Here is a 20,423-nt window from a genome sequence, read left to right as displayed (position 1 = left end):
ACCGCCACTTTTCGTAGGGATTACTCCCTACACAACCCCCTTGTCCACTTGTTCCTCCCCACTGATCTCCCTCCTGGAGATCAATGATGGCAGTGATCCTTGCAAGCGGGGCAAATAAAAAGATCAGAAGATGCATCAGCAAGGGAGGTGAGGTTGAGTACAGGGCTACGGTAGGAAACTTTGTCACATGGTGTAAGCAGAATTATCTGCAGCTTAATGTGAAAAAGACTAAGGAGCTGGTGGTAGACCTGAGGAGAGCTAAGGTACCGGTGACCCCTGTTTCCATCCAGGGGGGTCAGTGTGGACATGGTGGAGGATTACAAATACCCGGGGATACGAATTGACAATAAACTGGACTGGTCTAAGAACACTGAGGCTGTCGACAAGAACGGTCAGAGACGTCTCTATTTCCTGAGGAGACTGAGGTCCTTTAACATCTGCCCGACGATGCTGAGGATGTCCTACGAGTCTGTGGTGGCCAGTAATATCATGTTTGCTGTTGTGTGCTGGGGCAGCAGGTTGAGGATAGCAGACACCAACAGAATCAACAAACTCATTTGTAAGGCCAGTGATGTTATGGGGATGGAACTGGACTCTCTCACGGTGGTGTCTGAAAAGAGGATGCTGTCTAAGTTGCATGCCATCTTGGTCAATGTCTCCCATCCACTACACAATGTACTGGGTGGGCACAGGAGTACATTCAGCCAGAGACTCATTCCTGCGAGATGCAGCACAGAGCGTCATAGGAAGTCATTCCTGCCTGTGGCCATCAAACTTTACAACTCCTCCCTTGGAAGGTCAGACACCCTGAGCGGATAGGCTGGTCCTGGACTTATTTCATAATTTACTGGTGTAATTTACATATTACTATTTAACTATTTATGGTTCTATTACTATTTATTATTTATGGTGCAACTGTAACGAAAACCAATTTCCCCCGGGATCAATAAAGTACGACTATGACTATAATGCACCTAACCCTACACCTCCTCCCTTCATACTATTCATGGCCCAAATAGTCTTTCCAGATGAGGTGACACTTCACCTGCAAGTCTGTTGGGGTTATCTACTGTATTGTATGTGGTGCTCCTGGTGTGGCCTCCCATTCCACAGCCTCCTTTATTGCCAGGATGAGGCCACACTCAGGTTGGAGGAGTAACATCTTGTATTCTGTCTGGGTAACCTCAAACCTGATGGCATGAACATCAATTTCTCAAACTCCAGTAATTGTCCCCCCAAACTCTCCTTCAGTATTCCCTTTTTTTGTTTCCCTCTTACATCTTCCCTTCTTACCTGCCCACCACATCCTTCTGGTGCTCCTCCTCCTTCCCTTTCTTCAGTGGTCTTCTATCATCTCCCATCAGATCCCCCTTTCTCCAGCCCTTTATTTCTTTCACCAATCAACTACCCAGCTCTTCACTTCACCCCTCCCCCAGTTTCACCTATCACCTCGTACTACTTCCTCCCCTCCCTCACCTTCTTATTCTGACTTTTCCCCTTCCTTTCCAGTTCTGATGAAGGGTCTCCGCCCGAAACGTCCACTGTTTTACTCCTTTCCATAGATGATGCCTGGCATACCGAGCATTTTGTGTGTGTTGCTGAAGAGTTAATATTTCAGGTGATCTCTCTTCAAAACTGGGAAAGTTAGATATAGGAAGGGGTAGAGAGAACAAAATATTTGTAGCAGCAGAATTAGGACACTTGGCCCATCTAGTCTGCTCTGCCATTTATTGTAAAATGATGTGTCTGTGGGAGATGCAAGTGAAGGAGATAAAAGAGAATAATGTGGGGAAGAAAGTGAATGCAGGGCAGGTGAGGAAAACACTGCAGTATGCTAGAAATCTGAAACAACAGCTTTTCTCCTGCAGAAGTATATTTCAATCAGTCAGGAATTTGCAGAGATCTAAGCTGAACAATTCACAGGCCAATGATTTCTCATCAGAACTATCAAGTTTTGATGCAAGCTGGTTATTTTGTATTGTTGAATTCAATGTCATGTCCTGAGAGACAGAATATACAGTACCTGAGTGGAAGAAAGTCTGTAGTTTCTTGAACTCATTTTAAACTATGATAGAGCAGTACAACAGGGCAAATGCAGAGAAGTCAGAATGGAAGCATAACGGAGAATTGAAGTGACAGGCAAATAAAAAGTCGATGGAGGTGCTCTGCAAAGTAATCACCCAATATCCACTCTTGTTTTCCAAAGTAGCACCAAATGCAATATATTAAACTGGAAGTAGTACAAGTGGGCAATTGCATCACCACGGAGGAGCATTGGGTTTGCTGCAGTGTTAGAGGGGAAGAGCTTTGAAAAAACTGATACATCAGGAACTTCCATGATAAGTGGTTGCTGATAGAGACAGAAATACAAACCTGGCCGCCACAGAAGGAACAATCTGTTCTCAATGCTGAAATGACACGAGAAGATGTCTTGGCTTGCAGCATCACATTGAAAGTAGCAGAGAGAATACGGGAGAATCCATTTAACGTGGGGAGTGGTGGGTTGAAAAATGAGGGCTAGTTGAGAATCCAAATCCATATCACATAGGAGAAGAATTACGCCACTTGGCCCATCTAGTCTGCTCCACCATTCAATCACAGCAGATTTATATTCCCTCTCAATTCCATTCTCCAATTCTCCCCATAACCTTTGACAACCTTACTAATTAAGCACCTATCAATATCTGCTTCAAACAAACCCAGAGACTTGGGCTCCACAGCCCTCTGTAACAATGAATTCCATATTCACCACCCTCTTCAACCGATTGGGGAAGGAGCACAGACCACTAGATATTATTCCAGCTGCAATCTCATCAGCAACCTGTAAAGAAAATTAACTAATAAGTCTTTAATATCGTTCACCAGTCCTCTTATAATGAAGGCCAATAAACAGTTTGCTTGCCAGTTTCTTTGCTGTAAGTGCATGTTACGTTCGGGGGCTCATTTACAAGGACTCCTGGGTTCCTCCGAACAACAACTTCCATCTCTCACCATGTAGAATATTCCACATATCTGCATTTTCTTCTAACATCGATGATGTTACATTGGTCTTGATTAAATTCCATTTACCAAATCCTCACCCATTTCTAGCCCATCTATATCCCTCTGAAATCTCTGCAACCTCTGGACGTACAGGCCATTCTTGGGTTACAGCAAAGATCTGTTCCTGCTTAATCCAAACAGTTTGGTAGTTAGAAATATGGCCGCAGAGTTTCCCAGGTGGCAGAAGTTGCCTGCAATCCCACAGTAGCTGTCAAATGCAAACCACCAGTCTCCCAAAAACTCATTCCTATGTTGGGAATATACACAAGTCAAGTATTCATACGCTGCGGAGGGCCTGCATTATCCTCATTCAAACGCTACAGATTGTGATACTATCCTTCCATGCGGTACCCAATTAGTCACAGCCTCTTAATACAAAATACTATTTGTTCCTTATTTTCTGTCCATTAACCAACTCCCCCAGTCTCTGCAGTGTTACCCACATCATGTGCTCTACTTTATTGCCATCATCCAGCCTTACAAAAGGACTTTTTTAAAGTGCCAAAAATAGCACATCCACTCATGCCAAAAAAAGCTTTCTGCTTATTCCAACCTCAAAATTTGAATAGATTGGTCAAAAATGATTTTCCTTTCATAAAGTCATTCTGACTTTGTCCTATTAACCACTTCCATTATAAAAGATTCTAGCACTGTTTTCTCCTACCCGTGTTAAGTTAAATGGTCTAAAGTTGCTTCATTTTCTTGGTCCGTCCTTTGCTAAATAATGTGGACTTGCTACATCCAAACCTTAGGACCTATTCCACAATCTACAGAATGTTTGAAATTGACAAGTAATGCAGCCTCTCCAAAGCACTTCATTCATAAGCTTGTGATTCACATAATTAGATCCTGCGAATTTACTGCTTGTCAGGCCCATATCCAATTCTATTATTTCACTGATGATAACTTTTTTCCAGTTCATTATCCCTAGACCTGTTGTCTATTATCAGAATATTTTTAGTGTTCTCTCCTGTTAAGGACACAAAAATCTTTATTAATCTCTCAGACATTTTCCTACCCAGAGTCTGAGTGTGTAAAAGTCCTGATGAAGAGTCTCAGCCAAAACATCAAGTGTTCAATTTCCTCCATAGATGCTGCCACTGAATTCCTCCATGTATTTGTTTTAAAATTTGGATTAAGTTCTTTAAAAGTTAGCCAGTGCTTATCAGTTGGTATACCTTTTATTGTTGCTTTGCAATCTACCATTGCAACTCATGCCTCAATGCCTCATGTCTTCACAACTTGCTTTGTTTCAACTTAAAATTGAGGTTTCAGACTGAACTAATCTTTATATAATATTCTAGCATTTTATGATCACTCTTCCCTAAATGCCACTTAGCAACAAAATTATTAATCGCTTCCATTTGCTCCTCTGTTCCACATCCAACTCTTCAGGACCTACATATGACAGAACAGTGTGATATTGCACACATTTCTTTTCCTTCATCAATTAAGTTCAAAAGGCTATGTAATTTACCTTTCTCATAGATAACCATACCTCCTCACAACTGGACTACTTTCTTTAACTAATATTGCTCTCTCCATATAGTCCAAAACGTCTGTAATCAGCAATATTGAACAGGGACTTTTGCTATTTCAAGAGCAGCCTCATATTTTGAGGATTTCAACTTTCAGTTTAACACAACCATGAAATCAGGCCCAAAGGCCTACTTGGAAATTTTTAACTATCAACCACCGGCACCAGAATCTACGCTTTTATTTAACTTTGCTTCAAGGGCTCCTTTGTTCACTTGCAAATTGTGCACATTGACAAATGATCAAACAATTGTTTTGACGGAGACCTGAGCTGAAACATAAATTGATCTTTCCAGAGATGCTCATTATCCTGGATATTTACACTTACTATTTTTATTTCAGATTTGTAGCATCTGCAGGTGTGGGATTTGCATTTACAAATGGCCCAGCTGTTTGTTTGAGACAAGCTGCTCTAGTCTCTTTACACTGACGGCTGTGCAGCAAGGCGCAACTCAAGCACGATCTATAAATTCGCTAATGACGCTAATGTTGTTGGCAGAAGTTCAAGCGGAAATCAACAGGAGAGAGAGACAGATTGGCATCAACCTTGCACCCAACATCAGTAAGGACTTGATTAAGGACATCGGAAAGGGGAAGTTGGGAGAACACACATCAGCACTCATTGATAGATTCGAGGTGGAAAGGTTAAGCAACTTCAAATTCCTAGGTGTCAACATTTCAGAGGATCTATCCTGGGCCCAACACATCAATGCAATCACAAAAAAAGCAAACCAGTGGCTATACTTCATTAGGAGTTTGAAGAGATTTGGAATATCACCAAAGACTCCAGCAAACTTCTACAGCTGTATTGTGGAGGGCATTCTGATTGGTTGTACCATCACCTGGTATGGAGGCTTCAATACACAGAATCAAAAGAGCCACAGGGAGTTGTAGACTCGGCCAGTCCATGACAGGTACAACCCTCTCCACCACTGAGGACATCTTGAAAAGTTGGTGCCTCAAGAAGGCAGCATCCATCATTAAGACCCTCACCATCAAGGACATGCCCTCTTCTACTACCATTGGGGAAGTGGTACACGAGCCTGCAGACACATTATTAATATTTTAGGATCAGTTTATTCCCCTCTACAATCAGATTTCTGAACAATCGATGAACACTACCTCACTATTCCTCTTTCAACTATTTATTTATTGTAACTTTTATTAATTTTTTTATGTCTCTGCTGCCAGAAAGCAACAAATGTCACGACATACGTCAGTGATAGTAAACTTGATTCTGATTCTGCCGCCTGCTATCAGTGAAAGGTCAAAAGCAAGCCAGAAGTAGAGGAAAAAAAACAAGAACACATTCTTAATTACATTATATAAAATGAAAGATTTTACACAAGAACCAAGTTAAGCCAAACATAATGACTTTACTGGATGCAAGTTGCAGAACACCTCTGTTGAACTCACCACCATGAGGGGGATGATGTTTGTAGAAACCCCGTGGCTTCACAAGTTAAATTGAGGAACAAAACTGAAACACCACACCACAAAGTGTGAAATATAATGGCCCTAATGAGACAGGTGGGGAATAAAAGAATGAGAAAGGATCAATTGATATTCCTGTTGCTAAGAAGCCTTCAGGAAAATACAGAAAGTTTGACAGAGATTATCAAGTGAATTAGTCTAGTAACCAATTTCAATTGTGCTCAAAAGACTGAAAAATAATGCATATTCAGTGATGTTTTTAAAGATTAAAAACTAAGAAAACTAATTTTTTCTTAAATGAATTAAGTTCAAGCCTTACTTATCAACCCATGCTATCAACCCATTAGCATTATTTCTTAAATGCATTCCACTTAAGTATCATAGTCTACCAAATTCCAAGGTCATTATTGCACAAGCCTTTACATTCTTTACTAAACTCATTAATCTCCTGAAGAAGGGTTTTGGCCAGAAACATTGACATTCTTATCCATAGTTGCTGCCTGACCTACTGAGTTCCTGCACTTTGAGTGTGTTGCTCATTAATCTCCTGCTTTATACTTATAGCTTTGTACTTATCAGTTTCTGTGCTCACTGTGAACCCAAACATCACCTTTCAACAGTCCAAATGAAACTGTATCACCATTTATGAAGTGGTATCCTCTGTACTTGAGACACAAAATGCAGATTGCAGAATATTTCTGATCAGCCCACAAATAGGACATTATGCTCCCAGCTGACTGTTACTTTAAACTTATTTCACTCACACTTGGACCTCAGATTCCTACCGTATTCTTGATAGCTAATAAATTAAATGGAACACTGATAGAGAATCAGAAATTGCTGAATCTCTCAGATTAGACAGCATCCATGGAGAGAGAAAAGACTGAACATTTCTGGTCAACAATCTGGACTACCTCTCGCAGCCCATTCCCCGCAAGGACTCCATCCCTTTAAATTACTGACCCTCAGTATTTCTGTTAACACCAACCTTCCACTGCACTCTGATTTCAAAGCCACACACAAGATCACAGCACAGCATCTGAGTCAGCATGCCAGAGCTCTCAAGACCCAACATTGAATTCGGCTGTGTAGATGAGCAGCCTCTTTAGGTTGTATCAGAACTAGTCAGCTGATATGAATGGTCATCAATCTTCAAGTTCAGTTTATTGTTATTCAACTGTACATGTATACACCGCCAAACGAAACAACATTCCTCCAGACCAAGGTGCACAATATGCTACATACAACTCACACACAAGGTGATATTACCAAAAATAAATTATCAAATAATAAGGTGCATATATGATTCAAGTTAAAAACTAAACAGCATAATGCTACTGGCACTTCATATGTGATAAGACTCATATGCGGTGGCAGAGAGTTCAGTTGTCTTATGGGCTGGGGCGAAGAAGTTGTTACCCATCCAACAGTTCTTGTCCTAATGTTACAGAGCCTCCTGCCTGATCGTAGGGGGGCAAAGAGATTGTCGGATGGATGGGAGGGATCATTGACAATGCTACGGGCCCCGCATACTCAGTGCTCTCGATTAAGTATCTCAAAGGGTGCAAGAGAGTCCCCAATAATTCTCTCAGCAGTCCTTGCAATCCTTTGTGGGAATTTTCAGTCAGATGCCTTGCCATTCCCATACCAGATAGTGTCTCCCCACAAAATAGAGACACTGCTGTGATCTCTTAGCTAAGAGGTGGCACTGATCGTCTGTTATGTGCACTCTCAGAAACTCAGTGCTCCTAACTCTCTCCACAGGAGGAGCTGTGTATGTGCAGAGAGGAGTGGTCAGGCTGTGCCTTCCAAAAGTTCACAATCATCTCTTTGGTCTCGTCCACGTTGAAACTCAAATTATTGTGTTCACACCATTCTACTAGCTGCTCTAACTCCTCACTGTTTGCCGTCTCATGGTGTGTTGTGTCTCAACCAACTTGATGATTCAGTTTGAACTGGATCTAGTAGTACAGTCAAGTGACAGCAGTGTGAACAGCAGCTGGCTGAGCAAGCAGCCCTGGGGAGTGCTAGTACTCAGTGTGATAGAGCTAGAGATATTTTTCCCAACAGAGACTGACTGTGGTCCTTCTGTCAAGATGTCCAAGATGCAGTTACCTGAAATAGCAACTGTTTTATTTAAATCATAGATGCTGTGCAACCTGTTAATTTTTTCCTAGCCATTTTTTCTTTTTACATCAGCATTCCAATTAATGCAATAAATACATTGTTCGATTGAGGAGAATTGAACTCAATCTAGTTTAAAGTAATTATTCAATTATTTCTATTTACACTTCTGTCGTGAATTATGAATTCCAAAAATAAAGCAAATAAAGGATAACTGTTTTGTTTAGGCTAAGGGTTAAAGGGCAAAGCATAAATCACTTCAAAGTTATATTCATATTAATTGACTACTTACACACATTAATCCTCTAAACAAAAACACCTGATCGATCATAAGCATACCTACGTCCCCCACCACAATAACACAGCTCACGAAATTTATATTCGAACAAACAATTGCAGAATAGACCAAACTTAACACCAAAACATACATGCTTATATTTTCTCTCCTTAACAAGACCTACATAATATTTTAATTCTTTCTTCACTTATTGATGTTAACGTCCATCGCGAACTATCGGATGGATCTGAACTTCAATTTTCAAACATGAAAGAATAAATACGGCACATTTTTGGCATTTTCCCAAAGCTGTAATAGTTTACATATTTGCTCTTAGTTTATCTTCCCAGTGAATGCTAATGAGATTATCAAGAAATTTTATCAAAATTTAAAAGGAGAAAAATGTCTGGTAATCCATAACTACTTGACATGCCATTTCAGGAGACACTGTTTTTACTCAATTATCAAATGTGAAACTCTTCACACCTCTCACTCTAGATCTCAAACATTTTAACCAGTTCTTAAAACCTAGTTTGGTCAGCAAAGTTTACTAACACAATAGTCACTGCAGTACTAGAGAATTAAAGCAGTAATGAAACACCCTGTGGGAAAAAAAATACTCCATAACTGCTATTACACTCAGAGCAAGGCATCTTATTCAAATGGCCCATTTTCTGGGCTTCTCGCCGACTTGGGGGGAAAAAAAAGCAAAAATGAAGACCTATCACACCGAAAGCAGGCATTGCATGCCTTCACACAGACATCTCAAGGGAAACCTCATAAAAGAGAAGCAGCTCCTAGTTCACGGCTCCACTCGATCATTTTATCCTGCCCATTTTGTGCTGAGGAAACTGTGGATTAAACATAACCTGGGCAGACATTTTGTGTAGATCTTCCCCACTCCTAAACCACCACTAAACTTGCACCCTGGTGAAATAATGACAAGGCACAAGGGCAGTGCTTTACGTCCGTAAGACCCCCAAGGATACACTTCATCCGTGGAAGTAAATGGGCGATGTGCTGAGCAGCCAAGTTCGAGAAAGGCACCTTGACAACTTGTCTAATGGTCAAAATTTCAGATACAACGCATTGGAGTTTGGTTTCTTTTACCTTTGGGAAGACATAGTGGAACATCCAGAGATTAAACATGTTGGCCGGGGTCCATAACCGAGCAGAATGATTGTATTTGAAAGGAACAAGCTTGGTGTGGCCTAAAGCCCTTGCCCACATACCATGATTTCTTGTGTTACAGACAGCAATGGCTCTACAGACCAGAGCAATCGTCGTCGAGCACCGGATGCCATCAGATGGCCAGGCAAAAGCAACCGAATGCGCAGAATCGATCGGCTACCCAACTCCAGCCAGCAAGTCGATGTCCCTGAACCAAGTTCGAGCGTTTGAACTTGGAGCGATCAATACTGGCTGACGGCTCTGGATATCCGAGTTGTAATGGTTATTTTCCCCACACTTCGCACACACGTCGATTATAATTCTCCTCTGTTATGTCGAGACACTGATTTGAGATTCGGTCTTCATGATTCAGCAAAGTGAATTGGCAAGGGATGCAATTTATTTGTGAGAACGAATGTGTAGGAAGGGAGAACAGATATTGGGAACCGTAACAGACTGTGAATGGACAACGTGGCATCCGCAGACATTATTTCTAGCAAATTTTCTTCAACTAAATATGGATTAACGTACCCTTAAATCTTGAGGGTGCGAAGTCCAAGATAACGAAAATAAAAAGTCTTACCTTATATTTTCAATCTTGGCATCATATGCAATCAAACAACATTAAATTCTACTTCTGCAATGCACTTATCAGTACGTAAGACCTGATTCGCCAGTGGCCTGTGCTGAAAAATAAAACAAATGATGCAGTTGAGAATTGCAAAACTGAAGTTAAAATTTTAAATTTCTGAATTATCTGGCCTTATCCATAAAGATGCTAGGATACTACAGTCTTTGTGAAATGAAAACTTAAGTTTTCACAGCCTTAGGAACTTGAATTTCAAGTAGCTGATTAAATATTTGACAAAGGAAAATATTTTTTTCCAAATTAGGCAAATATTGCACTGTTGGTATGCAAAGAGCTCCTAGAGTAAGCCTATTCTTTAAAAATTTGTTTGCATGTTGGTCAGTGACCTTATGAAGTATCACATAATACTTCACAGTTGGAACACAATGTCTTAAAAATATGGTGGATAATGACTAGCTGAAAACTCCACACACAGTTAAGTATTCCCATCATTTATGTTTTGCTTTTATTTATGGAACTGTACCTCATTGTAAATGAGAAGCCAATAGACAAGTAAGTTTAAGCTTTTTCATTTGTGACAAATATGAATTAACTTGTTGGCAGAATTGCAAATGGTGGTGAGGAAACGATAGATCGACTGGTTAAGTGGAACTGCAACAATGACCTTGCACTCATCGTCAGTAAGACCGAGAAATTGTTTGTGGACTTAAGGAAGGAAAAAGTTGGGAGAACACAGACCAGTTCTCATAAAGGGATCAGTGGTGAAAAGGGCGAGCAGCTTCCAGCTCCTGGTTGTCAACATCTCAAAAGATCAATTCTGGGCCTGTCACATTGATGCAATCACACCAGCAGGTATACTTCATTAGGAGTTTGAGGAGATTTCATATGTCACCAATGACTCCAGGAAATTTACAAAGATTTACCAAGGAGAGCATTCTGACTGGATGCATAGCTGTCTGGTGTGGAGGCTCCAATGCACAGGATCGAAAAAGTTGCAGTTGATTGGAGACAGCTAATTCCATCACGGCCACCAGCCTCCCTACCATCAGGATATCTTCAAAAGGTGGTGCCTCAAGAAAGTGGCATCCATCTTTAAGGACCCTCACCATCCAGGACATGTCCTCTTTTCATTGCTACCATCAGGAAGGAGGAACAGTAGTGTGAGGACATACTCCCATTATTTTAGGAATAGCTTCTTACCCTCACTATCAGTCTTATGAACATTTACCTCAACATTTTGCTCTCTTTTTGTATTATTTCCTTATTTTTATATATTTTCTATTGTAACTTACAGTTATTTATTATCTATTGCACTATACTTGATGCTGCAAAACAATAAATTTCATGGCATATATCCGTGGCAATAAGCCTGGTTCTGAAAATATTCAACACTCAGCTTCACTTGACCCATCACTGAAATATTCCCACAACCTATGGACTCACTTTCGAGAACTCTTCACCTCATGGTCTCGATATTTATTACTTATTTATTTATTTATTATTATTTTTATTTCTTTCTTCTTGTATTTGGACAATCTGTTGTCTTTTGCACATGGGTTGAATGCCCAGGCTGGTGCGATCTTTCATTGATTCTACTATGGTTACTATTTTATGATGGATTTATTGAGTATGCCACAAGAAAATGAATCTCAGGGCTGTATATGGTAATATGTATGTACTAAGATAAAAAATTTACTTAGAACACTTTATCTACAATGATTCCAAAACATTTAACAATTTACATGCAATCGATCCTAACTTATTATAATTATAAAGTTGTTATTTTTTGCCTAACCATCAGTCACTCGATTAAGGGAACTGCAACTCCTCACAACTGGATCAGTTGAAATCACATGGGTCACGCCAGCCCTTTACCTCCTGGGAAATGTAGTCCTATTGTGTGCTGCCGCTGGTATTTGTAGACAAAATGACGTCAAACTTACATTTTAATAGACAACCACATATACGACGCATCTTGCCAGAAGAAACAAATTTATTTTCTTAAAGCTACTGTGAAAACAATACACGGACATTGAGCTGCAATTATCGTTATGTATTTATTTTTCCTATTTTAATTTAGGAATGCTGTAGGGGACGGGACTGGCGAATGTGCGGGCTGCGCGATAGTGGTTGAATTTGCGGAGCGTGGCAAAGGTAAACAGAGAGGAGGCCTAGGCCTGGTGGTCGCTAATCGCCGGCCTCGGGACTCGGCGCCGTTCCGCTCCGGGGACCTGCACTGTTTCGAGGGTTTGGAGGCTGAGGAGTTTAGACTGATCTCATCTTCGCTGGAATGTGAGTGGTAAGTGGCGTGGGGCCCAACCCATCACTTGTCTCTGCAATCGAACCCCTCCGCGCCCCCGTTTGTCTTCCCCAATCGCCGCGACCGTACCTCTTCTTTCGAGACTCCTTACGGCTCCACTCGCCAGTGTTCTTCCAATCATTGCTTTTGCCCCATCCCACTATTTTGTCTTCGCTCCACTGCCCCGTGTCGATCTCGTCGTTTCCACTCTGTCCCCTCGACGTCTCTGCCCACCTGCAGCCTCTTCTGTCCCTTACTCACTATATTCCACCCTGACCCTGCCCTGCTGTCTTCCTCCCCACTCCTGTGTCCCCTTCCTACCTCTTCCACTGTCATAGGCATTCAGATACATAAACTGTCTTACATCTTTCAGGAAAAAATTAGTCAGAAAATACACAAGATTATCAAGTTTTGTTGTATGCATTAATTGATGCTTTTCTATGCTTGTGTTCTTTTAATTCGGCAAGAACCCTAAGCTTTGCACTTTATTGTCAAAATTCTTGAGGAACCAATATTAAAATCTTTACAAGAACATGACTTACCTGAACATGTTTCCAATTGCCACCTTTTGGACTACTGTGGATTCCGGTTAATTGGGCTAACAGTTAATCGGGGCAGCCACCTATTTAGGACAATTCTTAAAGAACAGATAAACTGATCGAGAAACCAGCTGGGATTCCTTTCGTTTATTTTGGATACTATGCCGCTTAATTGGGACAGGTGACTTTTGCCGAACAGTTTCTAACTAGCGTCAATCCATGCACTTGTGTGACCGTTAGATATTACACTATGCTTAGAGTGAATTGTTTTTAAATAGTGTCAGTTGTGTGTGTTTATGGCCAAAAAAGTGAATTTTGTCTCTGGTAGTTGGCGAGAAATAAGCAGTAAGACAATTACTGTTTACTTGTGCTGCATGCATTTTGGATTATTTTTTTTTACTTATTTATGGTAATAGCTTGGTTTATGTGCTATGTGTGTTTATATGCTGACTTGGTCCACCGTGGTCCAGAGTTATGTTGGTTGTATATATGTTCAGTCAGATGACAATAAACTTGAACATGAATTCAGAACTGTTTGGTCACTGTGGTTTCAAGCATTTGAGCTTAGAGATGCCAAAAACAATTTCACTACTTCAGCAAGTTAGGAACTATGAAGAATTTGAAGATATGCGCAATCCTTTTGAATGTTACAATGAAAATGAAGACTTGGAGGATGTAAGTGTCAAAAGCATTGTATGAAGGCAGTACATTATTTGCACGAGGTGCCTGCACTGATTTTGTTCATTTGCAATCAATCAAAAGCGGTGTACACTGGATGAATTCCTCCATTGATAATGATTAAGAATTAATAGTTTTATAATGCTGTAGTAGAATTGGTAGTGTTCTTTTTTCTTTGTTTCATTTAAGTACATAATTTGTTACTCAGTTATCTGTAGTAACTTTTTAATTATTTCCATGAAACTTCAGCTACTTGGGGCAGCCCAAATGTACTGATCTGATATGTCCCATTTAATTGGAATCCACTGTATTGTTAGTGAATGGGTAGATATGGGAAAATACAGTGCAGTTTATGAAACAATTGGAATCAACCTCCACTTAACCATGAGAGACTGTTGGGGGCAGGGTACTCTTGTGCTTATGAGACAGCATGTGAATAAAATCACATCAGAACCTGATCGGCAAAATTCAAAGTTTTCTTTCAAAAGTTATTAAATTGCTTAATATTCTTAGAAAACTGAAAAATTAATAACGATACAGTTGTAATAATCCTTTGTGTTTGCTCTAAGAAAAACAATCTGCTCATTTTCTTTGAGGCCCTGTGTCTGATAACATTGCTGTTAATTTATCCAGTATCTCCAAAAGATTTAATCCAGAATTGAAAGGAATTATCCAGTTGAGGCAAGCCAATTTTTTTTAAGTTTTAGTGTTTTTGTGCACCTTGGCTGGTTAAAGCTTTAATTCACCATCATTACTGCAGCCATTTCAATTTTTCCTGAAACTTTGAAGATTTGTGTACATCCATAGCAGGCTCCTTATTCCAGCACTTTTTGAGGCTGTATAATGTTTATTTTGGAGCTTGCCCAGAATGAATTCCAATTCAAACTGGCTTGTCAGTGCTAGGTGATGTGTTCTGTACCAACCTGGGAATAGGATTAACTGAGTGAATGCACAGTTAAACGCAGCTGTAAATATATTCTTGGGCCAGTCAGTATTGAGTAACTGTAGGCTGTCATCTTCATAAATGGAAAATACCTTGATGTGAGGGTGGTAGAGAGTGGTCTTGGCCTTCTAGCAAGAAGATCCAAGATGATTAGAATCCTTTATTATGGAGTAGTTGCGACTGTCTAATCAGATGTGAAACAATTCTGAGAGTTACAAATGTTGGTTTATATAAATCTTCCAAGTAGTGGAGAAATTATCAGCTTTGAATTGATCTTGATAGTTTTCAGTCGTGTGATTTGAGTGTCAAAATCCCGGATTTTCCTGGTGGTGGCTGATGGAGTAACAGCAATCTGCCGTTGCTCCAACCCTAATTATCTTACTATTTCCAACCTGTCTTGAAACTTTTTAAGTGTGATATTCTTTCATTATGACTGGAAGACGTGCCAGAGGTACTAAAAACAATGATCTCCCTGCCTCTTTGGATTCTGTAATGGATTTGCTACAAAGTCGTACATGACAAGCCTCTGAGAAGTTTCAACAATTCAACTCTGAATTTAAACAAATAGATGGTAAATTGGATTCTATTTGACAAACTCTTAATGAACAAGATAAACGTATAAAAAATAATGAAGCAACACACATCAAAGTTGCTGGTGAACGCAGCAGGCCAGGCAGCATCTCTAGGAAGAGGTACTGAGACCCTTTGTCAGGACTAACTGAAGGAAGAGCTAGTAAGAGATTTGAAAGTGGGAGGGGGAGATCCAAAATGATAGGAGAAGACAGGAGGGAGAGGGATGGAGCCAAGAGCTGGACAGGTGATTGGCAAAAGGGATATGAGAGGATCATGGGACAGGAGGCCCAGGGAGAAGGAAAAGGGGGAGGGGGGAAAAACCCAGAAGATGGGCAAGGGGTATAGTCAGAGGGACAGAGGGAGAAAAAGGAGAGAGAAAGAGAAAGAATGTGTGTATATAAATAAATAACGGATGGGGTACGAGGGGGAGGTGGGGCATTAGCGGAAGTTAGAGAAGTCAATGTTCATGCCATCGGGTTGGAGGCCACCCAGACGGAATATACGGTGGTGTTCCGAAGCCACACTCAGGTTTTTAAATCTCACTTTTAAAATTGTAAGGAATCAATTTACTTATTTGGGTGTAACAGTCACTAAGAATTACAAACACCTGTTTAAAGAAAACTTTCTTACATTATTGAAGCATGTAAAAAGGATATCATTAAATTGGTCACCTCTTTCAATATCATTGATTGGACAAATTAATTCTATTAAAATGAATATTCTACCTACATTCATATATCTTTTTCAGGCTTTACCCGTTTTTATTCCAAAATCCTTTTTTGACTCTCTTGATTCTATTTTGTCTTGTATATGGAAAAATAAACATCCTCGATTAAATAAAGTTCATCTTCAAAAATCTAAAAAGTCTGGAGGTTTAGCCTTACCTAATTTTAGGTTTTATTACTGGGCAGTTAATATACGATATCTTACGTTTTGGCTATATTATAGTAATCCTGTAGACTGTCGGTATGGGTTTATTTAGAAGCTAACTCTGTTAATAATTTTTCTGTTATTTCTCTTCTTAGATCCTCACTTCCTTTTTCTGTAAGTAAACTAACTGATAATTTAATAGTTAAACATACTCTGAGGATCTGGATACAATTTAGAAAACACTTTGGTTTATTGAGATTTTCCCTTTCAAGTCCCACTTATTCTAACTTTTTTTTAAAACCCTCCATGACTGATTTAGTTTTTAAAGAATGGGACAGGTTGGGTATTAAATATTTTTGGGATCTATTTGTTGGAGGAAATCTTTTTTCATTTGAGCAATTGTCAGCCAAATATAGCTTACCCAAAACTCATTTTTTTTGATACTTACAAATCAGAGACTTCCTAGGATCTCAATTATGCACATTTCCTATAAGCTCAGATAAGAACTTACTAGACGTAATTTTCAATTTGACACCTTTTCATAAGGGTTTAATATCTAATATTTATGGCATGTTACTGGAGACGAGGAATGTTCCTTTAGACAAAATTAAGAATCCTAGGAACAAGATTTACAGACATCAATATCTGAGGAAACTTGGAATGAAATTTTTAAATTGGTTAATACTTCATCATTATGAGCTCGCCATCCCTCATACAATTTAAGATGGTACATAGAGCTCATATGACTAAGGATAAGCTATTTCGTTTTTATTCGACTATATATCCCTACTGTGATAGATGTAATAATGGAGAAACTTCATCAATTCATATGTTTTGGACTTGTCCAAGTCTTGAAAAATATTGGAAGGAAGTTTTCCAAACATTTTCTTTACTTTTCAAAGTCAATTTTAAGCCTAATCCTCTGACGGCCCTATTTGGTATTGTTACCGGACAAGATAACAAGCTGAAGACATCCGATTTACATATTTTGGCCTTCAGCTATCTTATAGCTAGGAGGGCGCTTTTGTTTAAATGGAAAGATGTTTTTCCTCCTGGTCATGCTCAATGGTTCTACGACATGATGTCATGCTTAGATTTAGAGAAGATTCATTGTTCAATTTCTGAATCTCGTCAAGACTTTCAAACATTGTGGGGACGTTTTCTGAATTATTTTCAAAACCTTCAATTCATTGTTTAAATTCAGATGTTGGCTATTATTATTTTTTATTATATGAGAAGGTATTTTACCTTTTTTCTCCTTAATAAACAGCTTCGGTCTTGGTAGGGGTTAGATTCTTTTTTTTTGTAATTAGTATATTTCAATATAATTATTGATTAACTTACATGAATACGGGGTAATGAGATTGTTATTATGGATAGATAAAATGTAACTGGTAGTTATTTTTTATCTTTTTTGACTTTTTATATATACTTTCTTGTACTCTGTATTCTTCTATGTAGAAACTGATAAAAAATATTGGAAAGAAAAATCCAAACCCATTCTTAACCAATGAAGGACACTGACTGTGAATTTTTGTTCAAAAACTACCATCAAGGCAGTATATGTTCTCTTGGAGGAAAACATTTGTTCTTATGAACCTTTTAAGGAAAAAGCACAAAGTGAACAGGATGGATTCCTCTTTCCTTTGTCTTAAGTTGAACATAGAACATTAGTCTGACATCGGTAGTTGGAAAGTTATTGGAGTCGATCCTCAAGGATGAGGTTATGAAATACCTCAAGGTGCATGACAAGATAGGCCCAAGCCAGCATGGTTTGATGAAGGGAAGATCCTGCCTCACCAACCTATTGGAATTTTTTGAGGTAATCTCAAATAAGGTTGACAAGGGAGAGGCTGTGGATGCTGTGTATTTGGATTTTCAAAAGACCTTTGATAAGGTGCCGCATAAGAGGCTGCTTAATAAGAGGAGAGCCCATGGAATTACAGGAAAGATATTGGAATGGGTGGAGCATTGGCTGATAGGCAGAAAGCAAAGGGTGGGAATAAAGGGATTCTATTCTGATTGGTTGCCGGTTACTGGTGGTGTTTCGCAGGGGTCGGTGTTGGGGCCACTTCCTTTACAATGTACATCGATAATTTAGATTATGGATTAAATGGTTTTGTGGCTAAGTTTGTGGATGACACCAAGGTAGCTGGAGGAGCAGGAAGTGTTAAAGAAACGGAAAGGTTGAAGAGAGACTTGGTCAGTTTAGGAGAGTGGGCAAAGAAATGGCAGATGAGATACATTGTTGAGAAATGTACGGTAGTACATTTTGGAAGAAGAATTAATCGGGCAGATTATTATTTAGATGGGGAGAAAATTCAAAAATCGGAAGTGCAAAGGGACTTGGGGGTCCTCATGCAGGATACCCTGAAGGTTGTCCACCAGGTTGGATTGGCAGTAAGGAAAGTGATTGCTATGTTGGCATTCATTTCAAGAGGAATAGTGTATAAGAGTAAGGAGGTGTTGATGAGGCTCTATGGGGCACTGGTGAGACCTCATTTGGAATACTGTGTGCAGTTTTGGGCCCCCTATCTTAGAAGGGATGTGCTGATGTTGGAGAGAGTTCAGGGAAGATTTACAAGGATGATTCCTGGAATGCAGGGGCTAACATATGAGGAGTGTTTGTTGGCTCTTAGACTGTATTCATTAGAGTACAGAAGAATGAGAGGGGATCTCATAGAAACATTTCGAATGTTGAAAGGGTTGGACAGAGTGGATGTGGAAAGGCTGTATCCCTTGGTGGGTGAGTCCAGGACAAGAGGCCACAGTCTTAGAATTAGAGGGTACCCATTTAAAACAGCGATGAGGAGAGTTTTTTTAGCCAGAGGGTCATGGACCTATGGAATTCGTTGCCACATACAGCTGTGGAGGCCCGATCATTGAGGGTGTTTAAGGAGGAGATTGATAGGTATCTAATTAGTCAGGGTATCAAGGGATATGGGGAAAAAGCCGGAAATTGGAAGTAGATGGGAGAATAGTTTAGCTCATGGTGGAGTCTGCTTTTTTTTTTGGAGCAGATTCGATGGGCCAAATGACCTACTTCTGCTCCATTATCTGTGATCTAGAACATTACAGCACAAGCAGGTAGGTCATGTTCCCTTTGAGCCGCATGAGTGCGCGGCCTCACAGTAACAAATGCTCCTGCGCACATGACCTTTACTGCAGTGCAGCTGGAATTTTCTTAACATTTAAACTTTTAAAGTACAGTGCATTTTTCAGGCAGCATTTATATATAAAAACATGCCTGCTCAGAGTAATGGTTGGTCCGCACAGCTGTTTTTTAAAAAAAAAAATTAGAGGGAATGCTGAGCACAAGCCCTTCAGCCCAGGATGTTGTGCTGACCTTTTAATCTACTGTCAGATCAATCTAACCCTTTCCTTCTATAGAGCCTTCAATTTTTCCATCATTCATATGTCTATCTAAAGAGTTTCAATTGTATCTGCCTTTACAACACTTCTGACAAGGCATTCCACTCACCCACCACTCTGAAAATCATCCCCACCCTGGGAAAAAGTTAATATATTTACCCACTCCATATATGCCCCTTATCTTGTACACCTCTATCAAGACACCTCTCATCCTCCTTTGCTCCATAGAGAAAAGCCCTAGCTTGCTCAACTTTCCTCATAAGACATGCTCTCTTAATCCAGGCATCATCCTCCTCTGCACCCTCTCTACTTTCCACATCCTTCCTCTAATGAAGTGACCAGAACTAAACACAATATTCCAACTGTGTTTGAACCAGTGTTTTGTAGAGCTGCAACATTACCTTGCAGCTTTTCAATTCAATCTCCTGTCTAATTAAGGCCATCACACCATTTGCTTTCTTCATAACCATATTAACTTGCGTGGTAGCATTGTTCCTTCCACAAACTTACTAACCTAAACTTCTGCTTCCTCAAACAAGTTGTTTATATAAATCACAAAGAACAAAGGTCCCAGAACAAATCCCTGTAGAACGCCACTGGTCACTGACCTCCAGGCAGAAGTATGCTTCATCTACAACCACCCTCTGCCTTCAATGGGCAAGCCAATTCTGAATTCACACAGCCAAGTTTCCCTGGATCCCATCCCTCTTGACTTTTTGGCAGAGCCTACCATGGGGAACTTTATCAAATGCCTTACTAAAATCCACATACATCATCACATCCACTACAATACCTTCAATGTGCTTTGTCATATCCTTAAAGAGTTCAGTGAGGCTTGTGAGGCATCACCTCCTCTTCATAAATCCATGCTGACTATCCCTAATCAGACTATGCTTTGAGGAACTGCTCTACCCCCTCTATCGCCAGGCACATTTTCCTCTTCTATTCCTGATTAGTACTGCGCTTTCTGGTCATCC

The 20,423-nt window shown here is 39.9% G+C and overlaps 2 protein-coding genes across 8 annotated transcripts in view; one reads left to right on the top strand and one right to left on the bottom strand.

Annotated features, from left to right (window-relative positions):
• The window catches only part of LOC134353797 (activating molecule in BECN1-regulated autophagy protein 1-like), a 423,477-nt gene extending 413,208 nt beyond the window's left edge, over positions 1 to 10,269 (bottom strand). Inside the window, exon 1 of one of the 2 annotated variants that reach the window (XM_063062189.1) lies at positions 10,167 to 10,269. The gene's annotated coding sequence lies outside the window, so the exon portion shown is untranslated. Of the gene's footprint in view, positions 1 to 9,523; positions 9,685 to 10,166 lie in introns of those variants that run through there. The other variant, XM_063062188.1, reaches the window with a different exon arrangement.
• A 1,812-nt stretch (positions 10,270 to 12,081) lies between these two features.
• atg13 (ATG13 autophagy related 13 homolog (S. cerevisiae)) overlaps positions 12,082 to 20,423 on the top strand; it is a 132,122-nt gene continuing 123,780 nt past the window's right edge. For 5 of the 6 annotated variants that reach the window (XM_063062196.1, XM_063062195.1, XM_063062193.1 and 2 more), the window contains exon 1: positions 12,082 to 12,471. The gene's annotated coding sequence lies outside the window, so the exon portion shown is untranslated. The remainder of the gene's footprint in view (positions 12,472 to 20,423) is intronic. The other variant, XM_063062192.1, reaches the window with a different exon arrangement.

The sequence above is a fragment of the Mobula hypostoma genome, chromosome 11 (genome assembly GCF_963921235.1).
Source record: "Mobula hypostoma chromosome 11, sMobHyp1.1, whole genome shotgun sequence".
NCBI classification, from domain to species: Eukaryota; Metazoa; Chordata; class Chondrichthyes; order Myliobatiformes; family Myliobatidae; genus Mobula; species Mobula hypostoma.
This window is presented reverse-complemented; position numbering and strand designations above follow the sequence as displayed.